Below are 15,499 nucleotides of genomic sequence, written 5' to 3'. Positions count from 1 at the left end.
TGCAAATATGGAAAGTGCTGTTGTTATTGAGTCCAAGTTTGTTCTACTCATTGCACAACAAGCCAGTAAATCAGGAAACAAAATGTTAGAGCAAGTAATAACAACTTTATTCAGAAAACCGCAAGTCCATGATTCCTAGAGAATCATCTTACCAGGGTAAGGATGCTAGCTTCTTTTATAGAATAAGGACGGGAAGGGGAGGAGGTAAAAAAAAAGTTCCTAAATTGCAAATATCCTGCTTACAGACAGACTCCCGGAAGGTATGTGTTAATTTCTTCTTTCCTGAAGCCATTCACATGTGGGCTGGCTCAGGATTGTTATGAGCTTAACAAAAGTATTTTAGTTTACATTTGGCATGGGGGCAGGCTTCTCAATGATGAGCTATTATATTTAAGCTATAGGCACCATTCTTATAGTAATTAAATTGTAGCAAAAACAGTAGAATATAAAGGTTAAAGTAAATGAAACATCTAATATGGTGTCAGATGTTATTTCCTATTACACTTTCTAGGTCCCATACTTGCCTTTCGACATAGAAATTTGTAGTTGTACAAATACTGTTACAAAATTTCAGGTCCTTATTTTATGGAGAAAAGATACCTATTTAGAATCAAATCTGCTAGCATACTATTTACCTTGGCTTTACAGCTGTTTCTGAGGAAAGATAAAGTTGTGTATGTGTGTGTTACTATGTAGGCATATAGACATAGATATCAATATAGAGATAGATATATACATACACATATATACACCAATACACGTGATTTTTTTTTTCAAATAGCAATGTATCTCTTTCCTTTGAATTTTTGCTAGTGAAATTAAACTTATATTAAATACTGTCCCTAAAGGAGAAAATTATAGTACTGCATATTCATATAGTTACAGTTGAATTCCGAAAGACAGCAGTGAGTGGTATTGAAAAAAAATATTAGTTCCCCACTCAGGAATTGAACTTGGGCAACCTGGATAAAAATCAGGCGTCTTACTCACCAGACCACCAGGGACTAAAGGTTAGAAATAAAGTGGCCCTGGATCTTTCTCCTGTTTAAAAGCAAGAATGTTTCAGGGAGGAAAAAACTGTAAACAGGTAGAAAGTTTATTATTAGCGACACAGCACAACATGTGGAAGAGCACACAGAGAAGAAGCTTGTTTATTTAAAACAGAAAAAAGGTACAAACACACACCTAACGAGGAGTGTGGGTGTCTTCAATTAGGAGTGCAGTAAAGAGATGCAGGCACTGGCGCAACCGACCAGGCGAAGAGGTGCGGCCGAGAGGAACTACCCCACGCCTGAGGGCAGGGCCAGCAGCCAAGAGGAGCTGCCCCATTTCCAATAGGCGGTGGCTGCGCAGGTGCAGAAGGGCCGAGAGGAGCTACTAAACGTTCAAGGTCAGGAGGAGTGGCCTTGAGGAGATACCCCTTGTCCAAGGTAAGGTACGGCGGCTGCACTTTGCTGGAGCGGCTGTGAAGAGATTTTCCACGACCAAGGTAAGAGAAATCCAAATAAGACGGTAGGTATTGTGAGGGGGCATCAGAGGGCAGACACACTGAAATCATAATCACAGGAAACTAGTTGATCTGATCACATGGACCACAGCCGAATGTGGTCCAGTGGAGAAGGGAATGGCAAACCACTTCAGTACACTTGCCTTGAGAACCCCATGAACAGTATCAAAGGGCAAAATGATAGGATACTGAATGAGGAATTCCACAGGTGGGTAGGTGCCCAGTATGCTACTGGAGATCAGTGGAGAAGTAACTCTAGAAGGAATAAAGGGATGGAGCAAAAGAAAAATGAATACACAGTTATGGATGTGACCGATGATAGAAGCAAGGTCCGGTGCTGTAAAGAGCAATATTGCATAGGAACCTGGAATGTTAGGTCCATGAATCAAGGCAAATTGGAAGTGGTCAAACAGGACATGGCAAGAGTGAACATAGACATTCTAGGAATCAGTGAACTAAAATGGACTGGAATGGGTGAATTTAACTCAGATGACCATTATATTTACTACTCTGAGAAGGATTCCCTTAGATGAAATGGAGTAGCTATCATGGTCAACAAAAGAGTCCGAAATGCAGTACTTGGATGCAATCTTAAAAACGACAGAATGATTTCTGTTCGTTTCCAATGCAAACCATTCAATATTACAGTAATCCAGTTCTATGCACCAATCAGTAACGCTGAAGAAGCTGAAGTTGAACAGTTCTATGAAGACCTACAAGACCTTTTAGAACGAACACCCAAAAAAGATGTCCTTTTCATTATAGGGGACTGGAATGCAAAAGTAGGAAGTCAAGAAACACCTGGAGTAACAGGCAAATTTGGCCTTGGAGCATGGAATGAAGCAGGGCAAAGGATAATAGAGTTTTGTCCATAGAATGCACTGGTCATAGCAAACACCCTTTTCCAACAACACAAGGGAGGCTCTACACATGGACATCACCAGATGGTCAACACCGAAATCAGATTGATTATATTCTTTGCATCCAAAGATGGAGAAGCTATATACAGTTAGCAAAAAAAAGACCAGGAGCTGACTGTGGCTCAGATCATGAACACCTTATTGCCAAATTCAGACTTAAATTTAAGAAAGTAGGGAAAACCACTAGACCATTCAGATATGACCTAAATCAAATCCCTTATGATTATACAGTGGAAGGGAGAAATAGATTTAAGGGACTAGGTCTGATAGATAGAGTGCCTGATGAACTCTGGACGGAGGTTCTTGACATTGTACAGGAGACAGGGACCAAGACCATCCCCATGGAAAAGAAATGCAAAAAAGCAAAATGGCTGTCTGAGGAGGCCTTACAAATAGCTGGGAAAAGAAGAGAAGCAAAAAGCAAAGGAGAAAAGGAAAGATATAAGCATCTGAATGCAGAGTTCCAAAGAATAGCAAGGCGAGATAAGAAAGCCTTCCTCAGTGATCAATGCAAAGAAATAGAGGAAAACAACAGAATAGGAAAAACAAGAGATCTCTTCAAGAAAATTAGATATTCCAAGGGAACATTTCATGCAAAGATGGGCTCGATAAAGGACAGAAATGGTATGGACCTAACAGAAGCAGAAGATATTAAGAAGAGGTGGCAAGAATACACAGAAAAACTGTACAAAAAAGATCTTCACGACCAAGATAGTCACGATAAAGTGATCACTGACCTAGAGCCAGACATCTTGGAATGTGAAGTCAAGTGGGCCTTAGAAAGCATCACTACGAACAAAGCTAGTGGAGGTGATGGAATTCCAGTTGAGCTATTTCAAATCTTGAAAGATGATACTGTGAAAGTGTTGCACTCAATATACCAGCAAATTTGGAAAACTCAGCAGTGGCCACAGGACTGGAAGAGGTCAGTCTTCATTCCAGTCCCAAAGAAAGGCAATGCCAAAGAATGCTCAAACTACCGCACAATTGCACTCATCTCACACTTTAGTAAAGTCATGCTCAAAATTCTCCAAGCCAGGCTTCAGCAATATGTGAACCGTGAACTCACAGATGTTCAAGCAGGTTTTAGAAAAGGCAGAGGCACCAGAGATCAAATTGCCAACATCCGCTGGATCATGGAGAAAGCAAGAGAGTTTCAGAAAAAGATATATTTCTGCTTCATTGACTATGCCAAAGTCTTTGACTGTGTGGATCACAATAAACTGTGGAAAATTCTGAAAGAGATGGGAATCCCAGACCACCTGACCTGCCTCTTGAGAAACCTGTATGCAGGTCAGGAGGCAACAGTCAGAACTGTACATGGAACAACAGACTGGTTCCAAATAGGAAAAGGAGTGCGTCAATGCTGTATATTGTCACTTTGCTTATTTAACTTATATGTAGAGTACATCATGAGGAATGCTGGTCTGCAAGAAGCACAAGCTGGAATCAAGAGTGCTGGGAGAAATATCAACAATCTCAGATATGCAGATGACACTACCCTTATGGCAGAAAGTGAAGAGGAACTCAAAAGCCTCTTGAGAAAAGTGAAAGAGGAGAGTGAAAAGGTTGGCGTGAAGCTCAACATTCAGAAAACAAAGATCATGGCATCTGGTCCCATCACTTCATGGGAAGTAGATGGTAAAACAGTGGAAACAGTGTCAGACTTTATTTTTTGGGCTCCAAAATCACTGCAGATGCTGATTGCAGCCATGAAATTAAAAGACGCTTACTCCTTTGAAGGAAAGTTTTACCAACCATGATAATATATTAAAAAGCAGAGACATTACTTTGCCAACAAAGGTCCATCTAGTCAAGGCTATGATTTTTCCCGTGGTCATGTATGGATGTGAGAGTTGGACTGTGAAGAAAGCTGATCGCCGAAGAATTGATGCTTTTGAACTGTGGTGTTGGAGAAGACTCTTGAGGGTCTCTTGTACCGCAAGGAGATCCAACCTGTCCATTCTAAGGGAGATTGATCCTGGGTGTTCATTGGAAGGACTGATGCTAAAGCTGAAACTGCAATACTTTGGCCACCTCATGCGACGAGTTGACTCAGTGGAAAACACTCTGATGCTGGGAAATGTTGGGGGCCTGAGGAGAAGGGGACGACTGAGAATGAGATGGCTGGATGGCATCACCGTCTCTGTGGACATGAGTTTGAGTGAACTCTGGGAGTTGTTTATGGACAGGGAGGCCTGGCGTGCTGTGATTCATGGGGTCGCGGAGAGTCGGACACGACTGAGCGACTGAACTGAACTGACTGAACTGAAAGAGGTGATTTAAATCACCTATGTAAGATAATACTTTGAGGTCTTTGTTTACATTTAGCCAATTATTTTGTTTCTTTTTTCGCAGCTGACTGGTCCATGGACCCAGTCAATATCATGTGAAACATTTTGCTAAGATGGATCCAACCACAGAGATCTGTGAGTGCATGTCCACACTTAAAATGTGGTGGAGTCCCCTTCCTTTTAGCCCCAAGAAGCCTTCCTGCAAATGTGCAGACAGGGAAGTCTTATAGGAGTAGACACCTTATCTCTTTACCTCAGTAGAGCTCGGTTTCTGCCGCTAGTTCTGTCCTTGGAGTGTCTGGGTTGGAAAAAAGTTTCTATTTTAGTTCACTTGACAAACACCAGGTGTCTAGCCCAGAGGCCCCATCTGTCTCTTACATCAGAGTCACCACTTTAGAAAATAATCAATATTACATTATATGAGTCAATTTAACACAATCTTATTTCAGATAGTTTAACTTACTTTCTTGATGGATCAAAAATTTTCTTTGAATTTAGTATTTTCTTTTGAACTATTCATATGACAAAATAAGATGAGTTCTTCATCTTGTTCCAAAAACCCGGCCTCTGTTCTCCACTGCTGAATAGAAACACAAAGTTTTGAGTGAAGTAGAAAAGAGTAGCTTTTATTGCTTTGACAGGCAAAGGAGGCCTCAGTAGGCTAGCACCCTCAAGACTGTGCCCTCCCTTGGGAAAAAATAGGAAGGCGTCTTATAGTTCAGGAAGGGAAGGGAAGTGGGTGTTGCAGATAAGGAGTAGGACAGATGCAAGCTTATATTCTTCTTTCCTGTTGGAAAGCCTCTACATGGTCAAAGTCCCTATCAGGCGGTCTTGGGAGGATTCTGGTAGTACTTGAGGCTATAGCATTGTGACTTTCTTTCTGGAATAAAAAATGATCACAAAAGAAGGGAGTGTTAAGGAGTGCTTCCTCAGAGAAGCAGACCCCTGTGTGTTGTACAGTTCTGATTAGAAAGTAATCATTTCAAAATATTAATTAAGTAAGCAAGAGAAATATTTCTGAGAAAATGATTGAGTAGACTTAAAAGAATAAGGTCTAGAATATTGGAAGCAACCTTAACCAATTTCTGCTATAACAATCTCAAATGCTCTTTCTTTTTCTTTTTTTCTTTCCATGTTTGATTTTCTAGCTCTTTTTTTTTGTCTTTTTTCATTTTTTCAAAAACAATTTTAGGAATCTTTACTTAAAAACAACCTTATCTTAAAATGGAATAACTTTGGTTTTACGAGCAGCAAGCAAAGTACAGAAGCAAAAATGCATTACAGTAGCATTAAGTTCTACCTTAGGTCACAGCGTCTAATCTGAAATCACACCCATAATATCATTTTTCAGGATATCTGGGAAATAGTTATTTCCCAGGATGTCTGAACCATAGCTACTCTATTTTGACTTTTAATTGTAAAAAAAAAAAAAAAAATTAATAGCCAAAGCAGATTTCACCATTAATGACATCAGTGTTTCTCTAGGTATGAGAAGATGCAAGAATTGGAACTCATAAAACCTTTTTCTGAAAAGATCTAACTATGTGAAGGCCTGTTCTGCCAATTTTATTTTATTTTTTTCTTTTCAGAGCACAGAGTGCCTCATTCCTGATTTTCACCCTGAACTTCTTTCAGGGGGTGTTGAAGGTCAGCAGCTTGCAATGGTCATGATGTAATCTTATTAGAGGCAGCTGGCAAGTACCAACTTCCAGTCAGCAGGGTCCCTTCATAGCCACATATCTGACCATGTGACACCATTTCATGGCCATTATGTCCCGCGGTGCTGGGAAGGCTCATTCCCAGGTCTAGGGAAGTCATGGGCCACTCAGTGTGCTAAAATTGGACCAGGCCTTGCAAGTAGCAAAAGTCTCTGGACCATTGTCTTACTACCCTCCTGGTCCAGGAAAATATTTCCTCTTGTTGCTTTTTCCCATACCCAGCGTCACATTATTACAATTATTGATCTCATATGGAACTGTCAGTTCAGCATTATATCACAGGCTCAGTGAAACAAGTGACATAGAAAATAACATAGCCATAGCTATCAGTTATTATTAAATTAAGAATTATAAGTCAAGAACTTTCATTAGATAAAGCCTGGTATACCCCAAGTCACCTGGCTTCATTCATTAAATGATTATAGTGTGGTGTTAATCTCCTGGTTGTACAGTATGGAGCATCCGACCTTTATCTGAAGATTGGTTACTGAGATAAGCCTTAGAAACTAACCTAGAGTGTCCTTTTTAATAACTTAATTAAATCTTTTAGCAGTATCATGTAACAAGGAACTGTCTCAGCAGTGAGTCTTAGTAAACACTAGACATTAACAAAACTAGAAACTTAATTTAACAATTTACAAAACTTAATATTCCGTGATTTTTTATTATGGAGGCCCTGTAGCCAGGGAGGCTTTAACCCATCAAATAAAAAATGAGGTTTGTCAGGGAGCTGGGAAAAGCCAAGCAGCCATCTTGGATTTCCCATAGCCCTGACTCTGATTTCCAGCTATTGCTTTTAATTTTCCAATTTAGAAGCAGACTGTTGCCATGGTTTAAGGATATTAGGATGGCACAAGTCTAACAGAGTTTTTGTATAAGCAGAATGAGCTTTTACATGTCTATAAACCCAACAATTGGATTAATTTCTAAAACTAGCATAGGATCAGGCCTATGGTAGAAAAGCATTTGGTTTATATGCAGAGGGCTAGGAAGTCAAGAAAACATTATAAATGACCATACGAATCAGGTCCAGCATCATGGGCAAGCTGTCTACCTCTGATGTCGTCATCTTCTCATCCTGGTGTAGTGTAGTTTCTTCTGAAAAAAGTCCTTCCATCCAGGTTGGAGACAGTCCTTTAAATTATGTTCTTATTTTTTTTTTTTTTTGGTCCTGGTTGCAGGTCAGGAGGCATCTGATCTTCATCCAAAGACAGATCACTGAGATAAGCTTCAGAAACAAACTTAGGGTTTTCTTTAAGAAGTCAATTAAATTTTACATTAATATCACATAACAGCAAGGAACTATCCAAGAAATGAGTCTTACTACCTCCATTGGTAGACCGCCATTAACAAACTGGGATTTAACATTTATTGAAACATCCTTTTCTCCCTAAAATCACCCTCATTTTTACCAAATATAACCAAATTAAGACTTGTTTAAAAAATAGGTCTGTTCTCAATAAACTTGATCTGATTATTTATATAACCATAGGCTTTTATTTTTTTTTTTTTTTGCTGAGACTTTTATGGAGTCTCTAACTGAACTTTATTTTTTTTATTGGAGGCTAATTATTTTACAATAATATATTGGTTGGTTTTGCCATACATTGACATGAATCTGCCACGGATATACTTGAGTTCCCCCTCCTGAACCTCCCTCCCACCTCCCTCCTCCCTTTATCCTCCCTCTGGATCATCCCCGCACACCAGTCCCGAGCATCCTTTAACATGCATTGACCCTGAACTGGTGATTCGTTTCACATAGGACAACATACATGTTTCAATGCCATTCTCCCAAATCATCCCACCCTCGCCCTCTCCCACAGAGTCCCAAAGACTGTTCTATACATCTGTGTCTGTATTGCTGTCTCGTATACAGGGTTATCTGACTCTGATGCTGGGAAAGGTTGGGGGCGGGAGAAGAAGGGGACGACCAAAAATGAGATGGCTGGATGGCATTACCAACTCTGTGGACATGAGTTTGAGTGAGCTCCGGGAGTTGGTGATGGACAGGGAGGCCTGGCATGCTGTGATTCATGGGGTCGTGGAGAGTCGGACACGACTGAGCGACTGAACTGAACAGAATTGAAATTCCATATATATGCGTTAGTATACTGCATTGGTGCTTTTCTTTCTGGCTTACTTCACTCTATATAATAGGCTCTAGTTTCATCCACCTCATTAGAACTGATTCAAATGCATTCATTTTAATGGCTGAGTAATACTCCATTGTGTATATGTACCAAAGCTTTCTTATCCATTCGTCTGCAGATGGACATCTAGGTTGTTTCCATGTCCTGGCTATTATAAACAGTGCTGCGATGAACATTGGAGTACATGTATTTCTTTCAGTTCTGGTTTCCTCGGTGTGTACGCCAAGGAGTGCGATTGCTGGATCATATGGCAGTTCTATTTAAGTTTATTGAGGAATCTCCACACTGTTCTCCATAGTGGCTGTACTAGTTTGCATTCCCATCAACAGTGTAAGAGGGTTCCCTTTTCTCCACACCCTCTCCAGCATTTATTGCGTGTAGACTTTTGGATAGCAGCCATTCTGACTGCTGTGAAATGGTATTTCATTGTGGGTTTGATTTGCATTTCTCTGATTATGAGGGATGTTGAGCATTTTTTCATGTGTTTGTTAGCCATCTTTATGTCTTCTTTGGAGAAATGTCTCTTTAGTTCTTTGGTCCATTTTTTGATTGGGCTATTTATTTTTCTGGAATTGAGCTGCAGGAGCTGCTTGCATATTTTGGAGATTAATCCTTTATCAGTTGCTTCATTTGCTATTATTTTTTCCCATTCTGAAGCCTGTCTTTTCACCTTACTTATACTTTCCTTTGCTGTGCAGAAGCATTTGATTTTAATTATGTCCCATTTGTTTATTTTTGCTTTTATTTCCAATATTCTGGGAGGTGGGTCTTGGAGGATCCTGCTGTGATTTATGTCGGAGAGTGTTTTGCCTATGTTCTCCTCTAGGAGTTTTATAGAATCTGGTCTTACATTTAGCTCTCTAATCCATTTTGAGTTTATTTTGGTGTATGGTGTTAGGAAGTGTTCTAGTTTCATTCTTTTACAAGTGGCTGACCAGTATTCCCAGCACTACTTGTTAAAGAGACTGTCTTATATCCATTTTATATTCTTGCCTTCTTTGTCAAAGATAAAGTGTCCATAGGTGCGTGGATTTATCTCTGGGCTTTCTATTTTGTTCCATTGATCTATATTTCTGTCTTTACCAGTACCATACTGTCTTGATGACTGTGGCTTTGTAGTAGACCCTGAAGTCTGGCAGGTTAATTCCCCCAGTTCCATTCTTCTTCCTCAAGATTGCTTTGGCTATTCGAGGTTTTTTGTATTTCCATACAAATTGTGAGATTATATGTTCTAGTTCTGTGAAAAATATCGTTGGTAGCTTGATAGGGATTGCATTGAATATATAGATTACTTTGGGTAGTATACTCATTTTTACAATATTTATTCTTCTAATCCACGAACACAGTATTTTTCTCCATCTATTAGTGTCCTCTCTGATTACTTTCACTAGTGTTTTATATTTTCAATGTACAAGTCTTTTGTTTCCTTAGGTAGATATATTCCTAAGTATTTAATTCTTTCCTTTGCAACAGTGAATGGAATAGTTTCCTTAATTTCTCTATTTTCTCATTATTAGTGTATAAGAATGCAAGGGATTTTTGTGTGTTTATTTTATATCCTGCAACTTTACTGTAATCATTGATTAGCTCTAGTAGTTTTCTGGCAGAGTCTTTAGGGTTTTCTGTGTAGAGGATCGTGTCATCAGCGAACAGTGAAATTTTTACTTATTCTTTTCTAATTTGTATTCTTTTTATGTCTTTTTCTGCTCTGATTGCTGTAGCCAAAACCTCCAGAACTATGTTGAATAGTAGTGGTGAGAGTGGGCACCCTTGTCTTGTTCCTGACTTTAGGGGAAATGCTTTCAGTTTTTCACCATTGAGGATAATGTTTGCTGTGGGTTTGTCATATATAGCTTTTATTATGTTGAGATATGTCCCTTCTATTCCCAGTTTCTGGAGGGTTTTTTATCATAAATGGATGTTGAATTTTGTCGAAGGCTTTCTCTGCATCTATTGAGATAATCATATGATTTTTATTTTTCAGTTTGTTAATGTGGTGTATTACGTTGATTGATTTGTGGATATTGAAGAATCCTTGCATTCCTGGGATAAAGCCCACTTGGTCATGCTGTATGATCTTCTTAATGTGTTGTTGGATTCTGATAGCTAGAGTTTTGTTCAGGATTTTTGCATCTATGTTCATCAGTGGTATTGGCCTGTAGTTTTCTTTTTTTGTGGGATCTTTACCAGGTTTTGGGATTAGGGTGATGGTGGCCTCTTGGAATGAGTTTAGAAGTTTACCTTCCTCAGCAGTTTTCTGGAAGAGTTTGAGTAGAAGAGGTTTTCCTTTCCGTTCAGTCATGTCCGACTCTTTGCGACCCCGTGGACTGTCGGCTTCTCCGTCCATGGGATTCTCCAGGCAAGAATACTGGAGTGGGTTACCGTTTCCTTCTCCAGGGAATCTTCCCGACCCACGGATCGAACCCGGGTCTCCCACATTGGAGGCAGATGCTTTAACCTCTGAGCCACCAGGGAAGCCATCTTCTCTAAATTTTTGGTAGAATAAAGCTGTGAGGCGTCTGGACCTGGGCTTTTGTTTGCTGGAAGATTTCTGATTACAGTCTCTAGTTCCGTGCTTGTGATGGGTCTGTTCAGATGTTCTATTTCTTCCTGGTTCAGTTTTGGAAAGTTATACTTTTCTAGGAATTTGTCCATTTCTTCCAGGTTATTCATTTTATTGCCATATAATTGCTGATAGTATTCTCTAATAATCCTTCGTATTTCTGTCTTGTCAGTTGTAATCTCTCCATTTTCATTTCTAATTTTGTTGATTTGTTTCTTCTCCCTTTGTTTCTTGATAAGTCTGGCTAGTGGTTTGTCAATTTTATTTACCTTCTCAAAGAACCAGCTTTTGGCTTTGTTGATTTTTGCTCTGGTCTCTTTTGTTTCTTTTGCATTTCTCTCTGCCCTAATTTTTATGATTTCTTTCCTTCTACTGAACCTGGCGTTCTTCATTTCTTCCTTTTCTAGTTTCTTTAGATGTAGAGTTAGGTTATTTAGTCGACTCTTTTCTTGTTTCTTGAGGTGTGCCTGTATTGCTATGAACATCCCCCAGAGCACTGCTTTTACAGTGTCCCAGAGGTTTTGTGTTGTTGTGTTTTCATTTCTATTCATTTCTATGCATATTTTGATTTCTCTTTTGATTTCTTGTATGATTTGTTCATTATTCAGCAGCGTGTTGTTCAGCATCCATATGTTGGCATTTTAAATAGTTTTTCTTCTGTAATTGAGATCTAATCTTACTGCACTGTGGTCAGAAAAGATGCTTGGAATGATTTCATTTTTTTTTTTTTAATTTACCAAGGCTAGATTTATGGCCCAGGATGTGATCTATCCTGGAAAAGGTTCCATGTGCACTTGAGAAAAAGGTGAAATTCATTGTTTTGGGGTGAAATGTCCTATAGAGATCTATTAGGTTTAACTGGTCTATTGTATCATTTAAGGTTTGTGTTTCCTTGTTAATTTTCTGTTTAGTTGATCTATCCATAGATGTAAGTGGGATATTAAAATCTCCCACTATTATTGTATTGTTGTTAATTTCCCCTTTCATACTTGTTAGTAATTGTCTTATATATTGCGGTGCTCCTATGTTGGGTGCATAAATATTTTTAATTGTTATATCTTCTTCTTGGATTGATCATTTGATCATTATGTAGTTCCCTTCTTTGTCTCTTTTCACAGCCTTTCATTTAAAGTCTATTTTATCTGATATGAGTATTGCTACTCCTGCTTTCTTTTGGTCTCTATTTGCATGGAATATCATTTTCCAGCCCTTCACTTTCAGTCTGTATGTGTCCCTCGTTTTGAGGTGGGTCTCTTGTAGACAACATATATGGGGGCCTTTTTTTTTTAATCCATTCAGCCAGCCTTTGTCTTTTGTTTGGGGCATTCAACCCATTTACGTTTAAGTTAATTATTGATAAGTACGATCCCGTAGCCATTTTCTTTATTGCTTTGGGCTCGAGTTTATACACCCTTTCTGTGTTTCTTGTCTAGATAAGATCCTTTAGCATTTGTTGGAGAGTTGGTTTGGTGATGCTCAATACTCTCAGCTTTTGCTTGTCTGTAAAGCTTTTGATTTCTCCTTCCTATTTGAATGAGATCCTTGCTGGGTACAGTAATCTGGGCTGTAGGTTATTTTCTTTCATCCCTTTAAGTATGCTCTGCCATTCCCTCCTGGCCTGAAGAATTTCTATTGAAAGATCAGCTGTTATTCTTATGGGGATCCCCTTGTGTGTTATTTGTTGCTTTTCCCTTACTACTTTTAATATTTGTTCTTTGTTTTTGATCTTTGTTAATTTGATTAATATGTGTCTTGGAGTATTTCGCCTTGGGTTTATCCTGCTGGGGACTCTCTGGGTTTCTTGGACTTGAGTGATTATTTCTTTCCCCATTTTAAGGAAATTTTCAACTACTATCTCCTCAAGTATTCTTTCATGGTCTTTCCTTTTGTCTTCTTCTTCTGGGACTCCTATGATTCGAATGTTGTAGCGTTTAACATTGTCCTAGAGATCTCTAATATTGTCCTCATTTCTTTCAATTCGTTTTTCTTTTTTCCTCTCTGTTTCATTTATTTCTACAATTCTATCTTCTAGCTCACTTATCCCATCTTCTGCCTCTGTTATTCTACTGTTTGTTCCCTCCAGAGTTTTTCTGATCTCATCTATTGCATTATTCATTGTATATTGACTCTTTTTTATTTCCTCTAATTCCTTATTAAACCTTTCTTCCATCTTCTCAATCCTTTTCTCCAGGTTATTTATCTGTAACTCCATTTTGCTTTCAAGAGTTTGAATCATTTTCACCACCAAAATTCCGAATTCTTTATCAGGTAGAGTCCCTATATCTTCCTCTTTTGTTTGTGTTGGTGGGCATTTATCTTGTTCCTTTACTTGCTGGGTATTTCTTTGCCTCTTCATCTTGCTTATATTGCTTTGCTTGGGATGGCCTTTCCCTCTTCTGGCAATTTGTGGAGTTCTCTTTATTATGTAGTTTCCTCGCTGTGTGTGGGGTTGGATGGGTGACTTGTCAAGTTTCTCTGGTTAGGGAAGCTTGTGTCGGTGTTCTGGTGGGTGGAGCTGGATTTCTTCTCTCTGGAGTGCAATGAAGTGTCCAGTAATGAGTTATGAGATGTCAGTTCATTTGGAGTGACTTTAGGCAGCCTGTATATTGAAGCTCAGGACTATTTTCCTGTGTTGCTGGAGAATTTGCGTGGTATGTCTTGCTCTGGAACTTGTTGACCCTTGGGTGGTGCTTGGTTTTAATGTAGGTATGGAGACATTTAATGAGCTCCTCTCGATTAATGTTCCCTGGAGTCAGGAGTTCTCTGGTGTTCTCAGTATTTGGGCTTAAGTCTCTTGCCTCTGGTATTTGGTCTTATTCTTGGAGTAGCCTCTAGACTACTTTGTCTGTCATTTCCAAGGTGGTTCCCTCTGTTTTAGCTTCTGTTTGCTGGTCTCTTCAGTGTCTAATTTCCACCCTGACACTAGGATGCGGGTGAACACTTTTTAAAGGCTCAGGTTTTCCAGTCCTGTTCTGGGAAGGGAGGAACGCTGCAGACAAATATCCCTGGCGTCTGTGGGGAGTACTCGCAGCATCTCAGCCACATTGGGTTTGCCCCCGCTCACAGCGCATGTGCTGTCCCAGTCTACACTGCACAGGCTTAGGTTGCTCTGCCGGGAACTGTCCGAGGCCGGTGCTGGGTTATATGCACTTCCCAGGTCTGAGCAGCTCAAGTTCAGGTTCTTGGGTACTCCACAAAGGCGCAGACTTGGTTGGGCCTGTGTTTTGTGCCTTCACCGTTCCGAGCAGCTCAGGTGACCAGGTGTTTGCCGATCACGGTCGCTGGGACTTATCGCCTCCCCAGTCCCTGCCACTCGGTTTTCTGGGTGTACAACTGGCGCACCTTCTCAGGCAGATATCGACGGGCCCGAGACCAAGAAGTCTTGATTAACAACGAAGCCTGCCTGCAGTTTGGTATCGGATGCCTTTCTGGGGCTGCTATTGCCCCCTCCGGCTCTGGCTGCCCTCCCTGCCTGTCTCGGTGGGGGATGGGGGATGGGCTGACCACATCTGGCTCGTTCTGCTCAGTCCTTTGTTCTGTGAACGGGGCTGGTGTAGTCTTAGGCTAGAGCTTTCCGCCTTTTCGTGGGGAAGCTATCCCAGTCTGCTTTGCTATCCCCAGTTCTCTCAGATTGCCCTCACAGCATTCAAGCCCAGTCCTCTCTCTAAGCAGTTCAGCCGGCTCCTCCTTGCCCAGCTCCCGCTTGCTAATGGTGTATGCAGGCGTCTGCGCTGCTTCTCCGCTGGGAGTTACAGTTTGGTGGGTAATCTGTGGGTTTTAAAAAATCTTAAAAAAAAAAAAGAGGGTTATGTGGCCCTCTGAAGTTCCAAGGCTCGCCACAGATTCGCCAGTGAGAGTGTTTCCTGGTGTTTGGAAACGTCTCTCTTTTTAAAGCTTCCCTTCCCGGGTTGGAGCTCCATCCTTACTTCTTTTGTCTCTCTTTTTATCTTTTATGTTTTTTCCTACCTCCTTTCGAAGACAATGGGCTGCTTTTCTGGGTGCCTGATGTCCTCTGTCAGCATTCAGAGGTTGTTTTGTGGACTTTACTCCGCGTTCAAATGTTCTTTTGATGAATTTGTGGGGGAGAGAGTGGTCTCGCTGTCCTAATCCTCCGCCATATTGTTCCTTCCTCTCAAATGCTCTTTCAAAACAATGCCTTTTAAAAGTTACTTGAAAAATCATCATTCTCTGAAAAAATTATAGTCTACTTTTTGTGATAGCCGATGTGATATTGGTATATATGGAACTCAATTATTTTCTGATACCTTGTTCTCACTATGCGAACTCCATTCCCAAGATTCACTTACTTTATTCATTAATAAGACTATGTGCAATAAAAACGAG

The sequence above is a fragment of the Moschus berezovskii genome, chromosome X, assembly GCF_049115385.1.
Source record: "Moschus berezovskii isolate FMDL1 chromosome X, NW_MosBer_1.0, whole genome shotgun sequence".
Taxonomy (NCBI): Eukaryota; Metazoa; Chordata; class Mammalia; order Artiodactyla; family Moschidae; genus Moschus; species Moschus berezovskii.
The sequence above is the reverse complement of the archived record's forward strand: the minus strand, read 5'-3'. Positions refer to the sequence as shown.